The sequence below is a fragment of the Capsicum annuum genome, chromosome 12 (assembly GCF_002878395.1).
Source record: "Capsicum annuum cultivar UCD-10X-F1 chromosome 12, UCD10Xv1.1, whole genome shotgun sequence".
Lineage (NCBI taxonomy): Eukaryota > Viridiplantae > Streptophyta > Magnoliopsida > Solanales > Solanaceae > Capsicum > Capsicum annuum.
In genome coordinates this window covers 174,204,661-174,220,490 of record NC_061122.1, presented here as the reverse complement: position 1 = coordinate 174,220,490, position 15,830 = coordinate 174,204,661, and positions in this window count along the sequence as shown.

Genomic DNA, 15,830 nt, shown 5'->3' with positions numbered 1-15,830 from the left:
ATGTTGCAACAGATTATCCATCTATTGTAAATTATCAAATAGGGGTTGCCATCTATTGTAGTTGACACTATGAGAACTCACCCCTAGTCCTAGATTAATCAATTAAGGTATTAGTTGAACATATGAGGTAGTAAGAGTTGATTCAGCTAAGAGTGATTGATCAACGACTCTGGTCGGGAGAAATGCAATATCGTCTCATATGCAATTGCCAAAAGACTCAATTAAAATAGTAGTTGACCCTATGAGAACTCACCCCTAATACTAGACTAATCAATTAAGGTATTAGTCTTACATATAAGGTAATAAGAATCAGTTCAACTCAGAGTGATCGATCGACTACTCTGGTTGGGAGAAGCGCAATACCGTCTCATATGAAATTGCCAAAAGACTCAATTAAAGTTGTAGTTAATCCTATGAGAACTCAACCCTGGTCATAGATTAATCAACTAAGGTATTAGTCTAACATGTGAAATCAATTGAAAATGTATAAAAATAAATGTTCAGCCTGTTGCAACAGATTAACCATTTATTGTAAGTTATCAAACAGATTAAGTCATTTGTTGTAACAGATATGCATCTGTTGTAAATTATCAAACATATTAAATAATTATTCATGATAGATTACCCATCTATTGTAAACTATCAAATGGATTATCACATGTCGCAACACATTATTTATCTATTGTAAATTATCAAATAGGGGTTGCCATCTATTGTAGTTGACACCATGAGAACTGACCCCTAGTCCTAGATTAATCAATTAAGGAATTAGTTGAACATATGAGGTAGTAACAACCTATTCATCTCAGAGTGATCGATCGACAACTCTGGTCAGGAGAAATACAATGTCGTTTCATATGAAATTGCCAAAAGACTCAATTGAAGTTGTAGTTGACCCTATGAGAACTCACCCCTAATCCTAAATTAATCAATTAAGGTATTAGTTTAACATATGAGGTAATAAGAATCAGTTCAGCTCAAAGTGATCGATCGATGACTCTGGTCGAAAGGAACGCAATACCGTCTCATATGAAATTGCCAAAAGACTCAATTGAAGTTGTAGTTGACCCTATGAGAACTCACCCCTAGTCATAGATTAATCAATTAAGGTATTAGTCTAACATGTGAAATCAATTGAAATTGTATAAAAACAAATGTCCATCCTATTATAATAGATTAACCATCTGTTGTAAGCTATCAAATAGATTAAGTCATTTGTTGCAATCGATATGCATATGTTATAAATTATCAAACAGATTAAGTAATTTGTTGTGACATATTACCCTTCTGTTGTAAACTATCAAATGAATTGTCACATGTCACAACAGATTACCCATTTGTCATAAATTATCAAATAGAGGCTGCCATCTATTGTAGTTGACACTATGAGAACTCATCCCTAGTCCTAGATTAATCAATTAAGTTATTAGTTAAACATATAAGGTACTAAGAATCAGTTCATCTCAGAGTAATCGATCGACGACTCTGGTCGGGGGGAACGCAATACCGTCTCATATGAAATTGCCAAAAAACTCAATTGAAGTTTTAGTTGAACCTATGAGAACTCAACCCTAGTCCTATATTAATCAATTAAGGTATTAGTCTAACATATGAGGTAATAAGAATTAGTTCAGCTCAGACTGATCGATCGACGACTCTGGTCGGGAGGAACACAATATCGTCTCATATGAAATTGCCAAAAGACTCAATTAAAGTTATAGTAGACCCTATGAGAACTCACCCATGGTCATAGATTACTCAACTAAGGCATTAGTCTAACTTGTGAAATTAATTGAAATTGTATAAAAATAAATGTTCAGCCTGTTGCAACAGATTAACCATTTGTTTAAGTTATTAAATAGATTAAGTCATTTGTTGCAATAGATATGCATCTGTTGTAAATTATCAAATAGATTAAGTAATCTATTGCGACAGATTACCCCTCTATTTTAAACTATCAAATAGATTATCACATATCACAATAGATTACCCATCTATTGTAAATTATCATATAGGGGTTGACATCTGTTGTAGTTGACACTATGAGAACTCACTCCTAGTACTAGATTAACCAATTAAGGTTTTAGTTAAACATATAAGGTAGTAAAAATCAATTCAGCTCAGAGTGATCGATCAATGACTCTGGTCGGGAGGAACATAATATCGTCTCATATGCAATTGCCAAAAGACTCAATTGAAGTTGTAGTTGACACCATGAGAACTGACCCCTAGTCCTAGATTAATCAATTAAGGAATTAGTTGAACATATGAGGTAGTAACAACTGATTCATCTCAGAGTGATTGATCGACGACTCTGGTCAGGAGAAATGCAATATCGTCTCATATATAATTGGCAAAAGACTCAATTGAAGTTGTAGCTGACCCTATGAGAACTCACCCCTAATCCTAGATTAATCAATTAAGGTATTAGTTTAATATATGAGGTAATAAGAATCAGTTCAGCTCAAAGTGATCGATCGACGACTCTGGTCGGAAGAAACGCAATACCGTCTCATATGAAATTGCCAAAAGACTCAATTGAAGTTGTAATTGACCCTATGAGAACTCACCCCTAGTCATAGATTAATCAATTAAGGTATTAGTCTAACATGTGAAATCAATTGAAATTGTATAAAAACAAATGTCCATCCTATTACAATAGATTAACCATCTGTTGTAAGCTATCAAATAGATTAAGTCATTTGTTGCAACCGATATGCATATGTTATAAATTATCAAATAGATTAAGTAATTTGTTGCGACAGATTACCCTTCTGTTGTAAACTATCAAATGAATTGTCACATATCACAACAGATTACCCATTTGTTATAAATTATCAAATAGAGGCTGCCATCTATTGTAGTTGACACTATGAGAACTCATCCCTAGTCCTAGATTAATCAATTAAGTTATTAGTTAAACATATGAGGTACTAAGAATCAGTTCATCTCAGAGTAATCGATCGACGACTCTGGTCGGGGGGAACGCAATACCGTCTCATATGCAATTGGCAAAAAACTCTATTGAAGTTATAGTTGACCCTATGAGAACTCACCCCTAGTACTAGATTAATCAATTAAAGTATTAGTCTAACATGTGAAATCAATTGAAATTGTATAAAAACAAATGTTCAACCTGCTGCAATATATGTCGTTTCTGTTGGATTTAATCTCACAGATTAAGTTATTTGTTGCAACATATTACTCATCTATTATAAATTATCAAACAAGTGTTGCATCTGTTGCGACGGATGACCGATCTTTGGAAATTTTCAAACAGAAATTATTATCCATTGCACTTAGATGTTTTAAGACCCTCTTTTTTTTAAAAGCAATTTAGGTATTTCCTGTCTGAGATAAAAAAGTTAAAATACTAGGGCGGTAAAAAAAAACTTGGATAACTCAAAAATCTCTTGAGTGAGTAGTCATATCTGGTCTTTTCAATGTCACCGTCTCCTCGTGCCCCTTAAAATTTAAAAGTTATTAATGAATATTTAAAACCCATATCTAGAAGAATACTCTCTCCTTAAGCTATAACATAAAGTAAGACTCAACTCATCTATCACTCTTTCTTTTTTATTCTCAATTTTCTTTCTTTTCTTTTTTCCTCTTTTTTCTCTCTTCTTTCGGATGAGAATCCTTTCAAATCTTAACCGATCAATATCTTTTCTCGATTGAACTAGATGTTCTGATATCTTTGCTTTTTTCACATTGCAGGTATGGTTCACTATTGCTCTTTCCATCTTGTTTTCTTCTTTGTATGTCATTTAAATTAGATATTTACATCTTTTGCTATTAATGATTTACCCATTACCAATTTCCTATTTATTGAGAAAATTGAAGGAAAGGTCACTTTTAATTCTTTAATGAATGAGCCGTTGTTTTTATTAAATATGCAAAAAAAAGTCATCTGTTTAGAGAACTTAAAAAGCCTTGTTGTCAGTATAGTTTGATGAATCAGCTGTTGGAATACACGGAGCAACTGTTTGAAGAAATCAAACCAGTAGAATGGCTGGTTTGATTTATTTCAATAGATGACCTATCTGTTGCAACATGTCATCCATCTATTACAACAAACGCCTCATTGGTTGAACAGATGGGTAATCTGTTGCATTAGATTGGCCATCTGTTGATTCATTTAATTTTGTGCTACTCTTTTGTAATGTTCTTTTTGTTCTTCTCTTGTTTGACATCAAATGTATTTATCTTGTTTGTACATAAAAAAAAAGTGAAACTGGATCTATTTTTGACCGACCAACATTTAAGGCTAGAGTAATGATGGGTTCGGAGGAATAAGTTGCTTGCACATAGAACCACTTCATATGTGGGAGGTATGTATTACTGATCGACCTATCGTGAAAACACACATCCAGTACAATGATTTTGTGAATTTTTGCTCTTTACCTATTAGGCATTAATTCTTCAAACAAGATATAGAAATTTACAATTAAGATTGTTAGGTTGGAACTGGTAAGGCTGAGAGACCAAGTAGGTAGTGTCGATACCTTGTTATAATTTAATGACCATTTATGCTTATGTTTTTGTGTTAAGGTTGGGGAAGGGTTTAAGTTTTTGGCGGCAATTTAAATATCCAATAGTGATTGGACCGGTTTTAATGGCTCAATGGATTTCTTGAAAAGTCTCTGAAGCCTCGCACTGCAGTAAACAACATGAAACCAATATAAATTCTCCTGGTCTAAATTTATATGGATGGGTTGCTGGAGAAGACTATTATACAGTAGTAGGTGCTTGAGAGAATACCTGTGCGGGAGGGGAGATGTGAGAATACCATATATCATCTCAAACTTGTTTAAGAGGAAGTACAGGGTAGGAAGGAAAGTGTAGCAAAATTGGCTGATGAAATTGACATGAAAAATGAAAAAAATAGATGAGCTACGAATGCGAAAGTGTATCCAAAAATGAAAATCCATCAATTGTTAAAGAAAAAAAGAATGGTCAAGAGAACTTGAGCTGGTCACTTTGCTAGAGACTGCAACTAACGTGCGTGGCCTCACTGAAGACCCACAAAATATAGGACCAAAACTCTAAGGAAGCAGCTTTGCAAGCACGGAAGGTGGTAAGATTGTCGGTCAGAATTGAAACTTGAACTAACTACACCTGAATTAAAAATACAGGATCAAACCAAGATGACAATTTCTTAAGTTAAACTTGAATCCCATGCCTCTTTTTTATGGCTCTGTTCAGGTCAAAGGTAGTGGAAATAACAAGGCATTAGATTTCTGTCCAACTTCAGTCCTTTTTGTTTACTGCCATTGACCTGATCATAGCCACAAACAGAAGGCATGGGATGCAAGTTTAACTTGAGAAATTGCCACCTTGGCTTGATCCCGTATTTTTAATTTAGGAGTAGTTGGTTCAGGTTTTAATTCTGACCAATAATCGTATCAATTTCCTATGCTCGTGAAACTTCTTCCTTAGAGTTTGGGTCTTGCACTTTGTGAGAGTATTCATTAAGGTCACGCTCTCTAGTTGCATTATCAAGCAAAGTATCCATCTCCAGTCCTGTTGACCATTCTTTTTTTTCAATGACTGCCGGATTTTTATATTTGGATACACTTCCATGTTTGAAGCTCATCTAGTTTTTTCATTTCTCATGTCAATTTCATTGGCCAGATTCGCTAGAATCTCCTTGCTTGCTCCCCTGTGTTTCCTCTTAAACAAGGTCTGAAATGATATATGGCTTTCTCTACCTCTCTCTTCCTTCACAGGTATTCTCCCAAGCACCTTCTGCTGTATAAAAGTCTCCTCCAGCAATCCATCTATATAAATTTGGACCAGAGGAATTTCTATTAGTTCCATCATTGTTGCTATAGTGCGAGGCTTTGAAGGCCTTTCAAGAAGTTCATTCTGCCATTAAAACTGGTCCAATCACTATTGGATATTTACACTACTATCAAAAACATAAACTCTTCCCCAAACTTGACACAAAAATATGAGCATAGACCGTCATTAAATTGTAACAGGGTATCGACACCACCGTCTTGGAATCCTTCGACCTTATCAGTTCGCATCTATCAAACTAAACTGTACAATACAGGATCTTGTTTGATGGATCAGTGTCTAATCGATAAAGAACTGTATTCACAAAATCATTGCACTTTATGTGTGTCTATCACAGTAGACTGATCAATAATACATAACTCCCACGCATGAAAGTGGATCCATTGCACTTACCTTATTTTTTCTACCCCATTAAGATAGTGTTGTTTATTTATCTGCACGCATGTTATGACTATTAAAAAAGAGGTATGAAAAGTTGTGACTTTTTTATCTTAATGTTGCAATTGATGAATCAGCTATTGGAAGAAATCAAAACATTTTTTCCAACATGTGGTCCATATATCGCAATAGATAATTCATATATTACAACAGATTGTGAATCTATTGCGATAGACCAGACATTGTTTATTCATCTGCACGTATATCATGACTATTAAAAATAAGGTGAAGAGTCGTGACTTTTTACCTAACACATTCAAAACAACTGATGAACCAAATTCTCCATCTATTGCAACTGATGGATCAGTTGTTAAAAGAAATCAAAACATCTCTTCTAACATATGGTCCATCTGTCGCAACAGATAATCCATATATTCCAACAGATAGTGAATCTGTTGCAACAGACTAGACAGTATTTATTCATCTGCACGCATGTGATGACTATTAGAAAAGGGGTAGTGGTGACTTTTTATCTAACACATTCAAAACAACTGATGAATCGAATTCTCCATCTGTTGCAACTGATGAATCAGCTGTTAGAAAAAATCAAAATATCTCCAACATGTGGTCTATCTATAACAACAGATAATCTATATGTTGCAATAGATGGTAAATCTGTTGCACACATATATAATCTGTTGCTACAGATGGACGATCTGTTGCAACAACTTAATAATAACGGTTGTTATCAAGTCTCAAAACTATTTTGAAAAGGTGAGAAGTACTAATATAAATGAAAAAGTTATGACTTTTTACAGAAAATAAAATGCCACCAGTTTGAATGTAATTAATACAATAGAGCTTAACAGACGTGCCTTTTGTCCTTACATATCCAGATTTAATCTTGTATAAACGGTCTCTCGTTAATCTTCATTCTGCTAAACTTTATTTATTTCTTGCATTTTTTCTTTTTGTGTGACATCTTCAACCACTTATCTTCAAAGAGCATATTCCTTTAACGTTGAAGTAAGTTTTTTTTCAGTATAAATCTACCAGTTTGTAGTATACGTTGTATTACATTTGGACTCTTTTCTTTACATTTATCAATTCATGTGTGTTCTAGATATGGTTGATCCTGTTTGGGACATTACTATTCTACACGACACAATACGGGAACTTCAGAGGCAGGTTAATGACCTACAGAGGGAATTGGTCTCTATAAGAGCGACGATGCTCAGAGAGATGCAGAGGCTGATGAGGGATCTGATGTTGCGATTGATTCGCCGGCTGTCATTAATGATGAAGATGATGATGATAATAATAATAATTAGAATGTGTTTTTAGTGCATGTATTTTAATTTTTTAATACCGGATCTATACCTAATGTATTTTATTTTTTGCTTGATGAAAAAATTATTTTTAGTCGACTTTGACTTTTTAATTCTTATTCAATTTTTATTCTGTCTATTTCTTCTTCTAAATATTTTACATGTTAACATATCGACGGTTGGAAGTAAGGAGCAATTTTGAATCCACTAGCAATAGCAATTTTGGCTTTTGAGTTCTTTCAATAGATGGACCATGTGTTGGAACAGATTGGTCATCGGTTGGGTTTTTGTCAATAGATTATCCATCTGTTGCGATAAATTAATCATCTATTGAGGGAAAGTATTCCAGTTTTATGGAATTGTGTTATGTTCTCCCAGCTAATGTCCATCTGTTGCCACGGATGGGTAATCTGTTGAAAATACTTGTGGTCTGTTGTATTGTTTAGTTCATGTTTTGCCTCTTTTTATTGATGCACAAGTTATTAAAAAAGATATTTTATATATAATAAATGATAACATTACGTTCACAACAATGATTTTAATATGTAAAAGTACACCACAAACAACAACACGAGTTTTTGCAATTACAACGATCTTGGTGGATTACGATCCGGACATGTAGTTCTTTTGTGGCCAGCGCGCTTACATATAGAGCACTTGTTTCTTTTTGATGAAAATGAGTCTCTAACTCCACGCCTCTTCTTATATGACTTTCTTTCCGGTTTGATAGTGCCTGGGTCAATATATGGAGGGGGTATTAATCTCCCCATAAGCTCTGCAGGAGCAACCCAAGATTCTTCGGGAGGTACCGGAGTAATATGCTGATACAATACAACCAAGGGAAGCATAAAATCACACACCAAAATTAGTCCAATAGTTCAAGAACCGAGGACCCCTTTGGTGACCATCTTTCAAATTCAATAATACAACACAATAACGAGATGAACAAGGTGTTTAGCACACCAAAATAGAGAACATTCAAACTAGATTAACAAGAACAAGATAAAGAACAAGATGAACAATAAATTTGGCCAACAACACCACAAAATCAAGAGTAATGAACAAGAACAAAGCACAACAAGATTACAAGAATAAAAGGATAGATAATGAGATATAGATTGTTACAAGACTTAGGAACAAAGTGTGATTCAAACACTAAACCCCTAATTAATGTAAGAATAACACTACACTCTTACGGTGACCGCCAAGGGAATCATTCACGTCAAGATACATCATTTTCAAGAAAAGAACAATATTGGCTTTTCCAAGCCCTAACTAAGAACTGTACTAAGGCGTTACTGTCAAGAGAGAGGACTTTCAAGACTTCAAAAGTTCATCATTCATCAACTAAAGAGAAATGACCTAAAATAGACTATATATAGTATATTACAAAAGAAAGATAAAATGACTCCAATGCCCTTAATGGGGTGGGTAGCAATGGAGTGTCATTTAGCCAAGGCTAAAAGACCAAAATGACCTTGAGGCTAAGTGACCAAAATGACCTTAATAAAAGGGGACAAAACCATGAACCATCAAATGTGGTCCAAACCCGTGAGTCCTCTAGTCTTCAAGGCTCCAAGCAATCTTCCACACACGGGTTTGTTTGATGGCATGCTCAAAATAACCCCTACAAGTATGATCCCGTGCCCTCCATGGGACCAAATCTTGATTCTTCACGTAGTGAATTTGAATGATGCCATCGAAAGCTAAGGCAGCCATTTCACTTGTATCATATGCCCCCTATATGTTATTTTATATTTTTCCACCAAATAATATTGAGAGGAGTGCTCGTAAACTTCAGCTCCATATTTATGATCGTATTGAGCTCGAAGCGCTGCCATAGCATGTGGATAGGGTATTTTGTCCAATTCAAAAACTCTGCACGTACAAGATCTTATTTGAAGATTGATCGTGGCAACATCACCATTACCGGTGATACTGAATTTGTAATCTGCTATTTTATAAGATAATAACGTATTCCCCAAACTGAAGTTCGTTGATATTAATTTTTCAATTTTGAGAACAAAGCCGATTCTTTTTTTGGGCACTTGAACTACACATGCCTTTTGTTAAAAAATTAGCCATACTTCTTGCTTATTTTTTCAAACATAGCCTTGATGGGAAATTCTCTTTCATTGCAGAACGATGAATTCACCAATTCAGCTATGTTTGATGTCATAATATTATACCTATACAAAAGAATCACAATCACTTAGTATGATATCATACTAAACTTGTAACTCAAATAAGATATTAAATCAATAAGAATGTACCTATCTGTCGGAAAAAATATCCGGGTCCATCTCTCAAAACCGACACGTACGAGAAATCCTGCTACCTTGGGATTCACATCCGTTATTTGAAATGGTCAAAAAACTCCTTTCTACTATATACTTTGGCTGCTCTATAAAAAAGGGTCACGCCCCTTTCGTTATGATAGTTGGTCCAAATGTTCTCTCCATGATGCCTGATGCAACAACCAAAGTAAGATGAAGTGAAAAAATGTGAACCCATCTTTGGAATACTTGGATGCCTATCCTATACAAAACACAACTCTTTGGTATCTTCGACGCGGCTTCGCAGTTGTTCAAAAAAATCTATAAGAGGCATCACATTCCTTGTCCGCTACAAAAAAAGTGATAGGAAAGATGTAATTCTCTGCATCCTGCGCCACCACCGCTAGCAGAACTCTATTATACCTGCTCCTCAAGAAGGTACCGTCGACTGCTATGCCTTTTCTCAAGTATAGAAAATCTTGAATCCAAGCACCATAAGATACAAAAAAGTACTTGAACTTTCCATTTTTATCAAGATGCAATGTTGTCTTACTTCTGAGATTTATGGACTCAATCATGTAATGGTAGGCATCCAGGACTACATACCTATGCTCCAGTGTCCCCCTAACCAAGTCCTTGGCAATCTCCATGGCCGTATCTCCTAATAACTGACCAGAACACCCAATTTCATAAGGATTTAACTAGCCATAACCCTTGTTGAAGAGCGTTTGCCATCGGGGAAACTACTCCTAAAATATTCACCGAGGACCTTGATCGTGGCGTGAGGATTTTGATCCAAGATGTGCTCCGAACCACATGTGTGATGCTTTTCATGTTTATGAATGATGAATCTATCAGAGCTTGCGTACTTCACCGCTCTCAACCACCACTTGTAGTTTAAATTAGCACATTTGAAGCAAAAGACATTGCTTGAATTAATCACCTTCTTTATTGAAATCTTTTTTCAAGCAAGAAATAAACAAAGTGGTAGATAGTTCATTCTTGTCCTTGAATGACATTCCAATAAAAAGGTCAGTCCCATCGCCTTGAAGATTTTCAGATTATGTCGATTGAGAAAAACTGTACAGCGTATTGGTCGCATTAACGAGTGTAGGTGTTTGATCATCTGGAACATTCATGTCTAAATCATCCAATTTATCATCAAAGATGTCTTGTTGTTCTTCTTTTTTTATGTTATGGTTCTTATTCTCTCTCATCTTTTCAACCACATACATCCTTAATACTGGCTTAGATGAATCACTAAGATAAGCATGCAACCGAACCTGATCGGTTATCTTAAAAGGCAGTACCCTTTGATTTTTAAAGGAGTTGTGCATATAGATGATGACGAGTTCTTCCGATTAACAGTTTAGTCCACAATAACTGATGATTAAGTTCACAAAATCATCATATGAAATATCACTTTGGACTGTCATAGCTATCGTCTCTAACATTTCACCCTCGTTCCAACACCATACATATCAATTGCTCTTCTCGATCCATTAATCATGACAATCCACCCCTATTGTTATTGATCCCTCCATTAGTGGTACCTAAATAAAGTCATTTGTTAAAAAAAGTTAATAATGATTTCATAGTGCCTTAAATGAATCCCAATAGATGTGTAATTAGTCGCAATAGATTACTTACCTATTGGGATTCATGTTACGCTCCTGAAGCTGATTTCAACAGACAAGTCATCTATTGTAACAGGTGAATCATATATTGCAATAGACTATATATCTGTTGTGATTGATGTTACAGTACTAAGGCACCTTTGAAGCTGATTCCAACAGATGAGTGACATATTGCAACAGATAATTAACCTATTGCGATAAATGACTTACCTATTGCAACAGACGACGATCTATTGGAATCGAGGTCAGGTTCTATCGCAACAGGTTACTAATATATTGCAACAGATATTTACCGTCTGTTGGAATCGAGTTCGGGTTCTGTTGTAACTTGTTAATAATCTATTATAATATACAACACGTCTATTGGAATCTAGTGCAGGTTCTGTTGTAACAGATTAATAATCAGTTATAACAAATATTTATCACATTGCACCAGATAATTAATCTGTTTAAACAGATAAATCATCTATTGCAACAGATGACCGATCTATTAGATTTATGTTACGGCCTATAGAACCTTAAACATGAATCCAGCATATCAGTCTTTCATTGAAACAGATGTCTCACTTATCGCAACAGATGATTTATCTATTTAAACAGATGGCTCTTATGTTGGATTCATGATCGGATTCTATCCATTGTTGAAAAAACAGCACAATAACAGTTACCCAGATGAAAAATTCAACTAAAAATCATAATTTGACTTACCAAAGTCTCCTATGAAGTAATACCAAAGTGAAAAGTGATGTACGAAACAAAATTTGACCTAAAAAATTGGTCAAATAACAACAGTAGCGGTAACAACAACAACAACGGTCAATAAGAAGAAGATGAATATAATAATGAAGTAGAAAATGATGATAATAAAGCAGAAAATGATGAATAAAATAGCAGCAATAATAAACAACAAAAATCGCTAAGAGAGAAAAAACAACAATGAATGAGAAGAGAGAGAAAAATGCCTTTTTTTCTCCGTTTTCCATTATATTAGGTAAACATTTGGATCAAAGTGTATATTTAAAAACTTCTGGGCTATTCTCAAACTTACCAAACTTTCTTTATCCATAATAAAGTAATTCTCACCTCCACCCAATAATTAAAACTTGTGTCACCTACACCTCATTTTAAAACTCTTTTGTCACCTACAGCCCAAAGCCCCATGTAAAATGTGTGTAGAAATAATATAATTATTGTATAGAATATATATTTTGTATGACATTTATAGAAATTGTATCATTATTTTATAGATTATGTATATGTATAAGATGTGTACAAAAATTGTCACTTATTTATAAAATATTTACATGTATCATTATTGTATAAATATTTTATATTTACATAATAAATAAAAATATACTCTGTTTGTATTTAATTGACAAAAAAAAATAGAATAGTAATTACAATTATAAAAATCTGTATTTTATTGTTAAAAAAAGTTACGAGATTTTATGTAATTATTTTTTTTTGTTTGTTAGAATTAAAAGAATATAAGACAGTTATTTTATTTAAATAATAAAGAGGACCTATACCTCACTCTTTAATTTATTTATTTTTTATCAACTATACCCCAAAGATTTTTAAAAGGTAAAAAAAAAAAAAAGAGAAGCTTACTCTTTGAGGCTATATATACCTCTCTTTGTGGGTATATTTCCTTTCATCAAATAGTATTATCGTGTACTTCTTTAGCCCAAAAAAATGTGTACATTTTTGCAAGTTTGTCTTCTTCTTTTATTATATATTTTAAGAGTCCATTATCATTAATTTTTTAAATAATTCTTACTGATATATTTGTTGTACAATATATTTTAGAACTCTTTAATTTTTATCATATATTTCAAAACTCCTTGTTTAAAATATTATAAATATAATTAAATAATAGTTCAATGAAAATAGTAAAATGATCATTTTGTCTATTGTGGAGACTTTTAATGAAGGACAAAAGTTCAAATCACCTTTCAAAAAATCTTCACAACAACAACATACCCAGTGTATTCTCATAAAGTGAAATGTGGGGAGGGTAGAGTTTATACCACTACCTCAGATGAAGTAGAGAAGTTGTTTCTGATAGACCACCCAGCTCAGGACAGATAACAAAAAACATAAGCAAACAACACTCAAGGGGTGGCACACCGCTAGATAATAGAGAAAACAAGATGACCACAAAGTAATATTATAAACTTGCTATACGAAATCATAGATATCACCAAAATACCACGAACAGGAGGCTACAAGACATACATGCACCAATACAAATAGAGCACTCTTTCCTACTATTATGAACGTACTCATACCTACTAGCCCCACTACCCTAATCCACGTCCTCCACACCTTCCTATCAAGGGTCATATCTTCCGTAAGTTATAATTGTTCTATGTTCGGCCTAATCAACTCTCTTCAATATTTCTTTGGCCTACCTCTACTACGCCTAAAACTATCCATAGCTAGCCTCTCACACCTCCGAACTGGAGCATCCACACCTCTTCTCATTACATGCCCGAATCAATGCAACCTTACTTCTCGTATCTTGCCCTCTACCGAAGTCACTCCCACCTTCTCCTAAATAATCTCATTTCTAATCTTATCTCTTCTGGTAAGTCCACACATCTACCGCAACATCCTTATCTCCGCTACCTTCAACTTTTGAATGTTGAAATTCTTAACTGCCTAACACTCCGCTTCATAAAACATAGTCGGTCGGATTACCGCACTTAGAACTTACCTTTAAGCTTTAAAGACACCTTCTTATCAGACAAAACTCCCGAGGTGAGCCACCATGTCAACCACGCTGCACCAATACGGTGTGAGAGATCCTCGTCAATCTCACAATTTTCCTGAATCATAGACCCCAAGATACTTGAAACTCTCCCTCTTTTGAATGTCCTGAGACTTTAACTCCACAACCACGTCATTCTTATGCGGTAAATCACTAAACTTACATTCCAAGTACTCCATTTTAGTCCTGCTCAACCTAAAACCTTTAAACTCAAGGGTCTGTCTCCAAAACGCCAACTTATCATTAACTCCATTTCGAATTTCGTCAACCGGTACAACATCATCAGCAAATAACATACACCAAGACACTTTCCCTTGAATATTTCGCGTCAAAACATCCATCACCAAGACAAATAGAAATGGGCTGAGAGTCGATCCCTGACGCAAATTTGTCAAAATTGAAAAGTGCTCTGAATCTCCTCCTACCTCCCTCACACGAATCTTCGCACCATCATACATATCCTGAATCAACCTAGTATATGCCACAAGCACTCCTCTAGCCTCCAAGCACCTCCACAAAATCTCCAATGGGAACTTTGTCATATGTTTTTTCAAGATCAATAAACACCATATGCAAGTCTTTCTTCCTCTCCCTAAACTTCTCAGTAATATTCTCATGAGTTGAATGGCCTCAGTAGTCGAATGACCTGACATGAAACCGAACTGATTCTCGAAAATGATCACGATCATCCCATCCTCAACTCTACCACTCTCTCCCAAACCTTCATGGTTTGACTCAACAATTTAATACCCTTGTAATTTTTGTAACTCTGAATGTCTCTCTTATTCTTATATAAAGGAATCATCATACTCTATCTCCAAGCTTCGAGCATCTTTGCCGCCCTAAAAATGATGTTTAACAGCCTCGTCAGCCACACCAAACTTGTCTCGCCCGTGCTCTTTCAAAATTCCACTAGAATCTCATCTAGCTAGTCGCCCTACCCCTATGCATCCGTCGAATCGCACCCCTGACCTCCTCCACCTTGATATGCCTATGATAGCCATAATCGCGACACCTCTCTGAGTTCTCCAAGTCCCCCAGCACAAAGCCTTTGTTCCCGTCGTCGTTCAAAAGTCTATGAAAATAGAACTGACATCTCCTCCTAATAAGGGTATCCTCAACCAACACTTTGACATAGGGGTGTGCGAAAACCGAACTAATCGATAAATCAAACCGATAAAAATGTTATTGGTTTATTGTTATTGGGTTATTGGATTAACGATTTTTTAATGATTTTATAAAAATAAATTATTGGATTGTTGGTTCGGTTCAGTTTTTTCTTATGGGGTTATAGGGTAAACCGATAACCCAATAAGAATATATATATATATATATATATATATATATATATATATATATATATATATATATATGAGTTATTATATATTTCTCTTTAATTTCTACAAATTAACAAACCTATTATTTCAATTATACAAACTATTAATTTCTCTTAACAACATTTAGTTTGTAAATTAAAACACATCATATAGAATTTTTTATTGCAACTAAGATTCATTTTTTTTTCATGTTAGTTACTACTATTTCTATTTTATGAGTACTTTCTTATCAGTTAAATCGAAAATTGAACCGTTAAGAACTACAAACCGATAAAATGAAAATCGATAAAAAATATCTT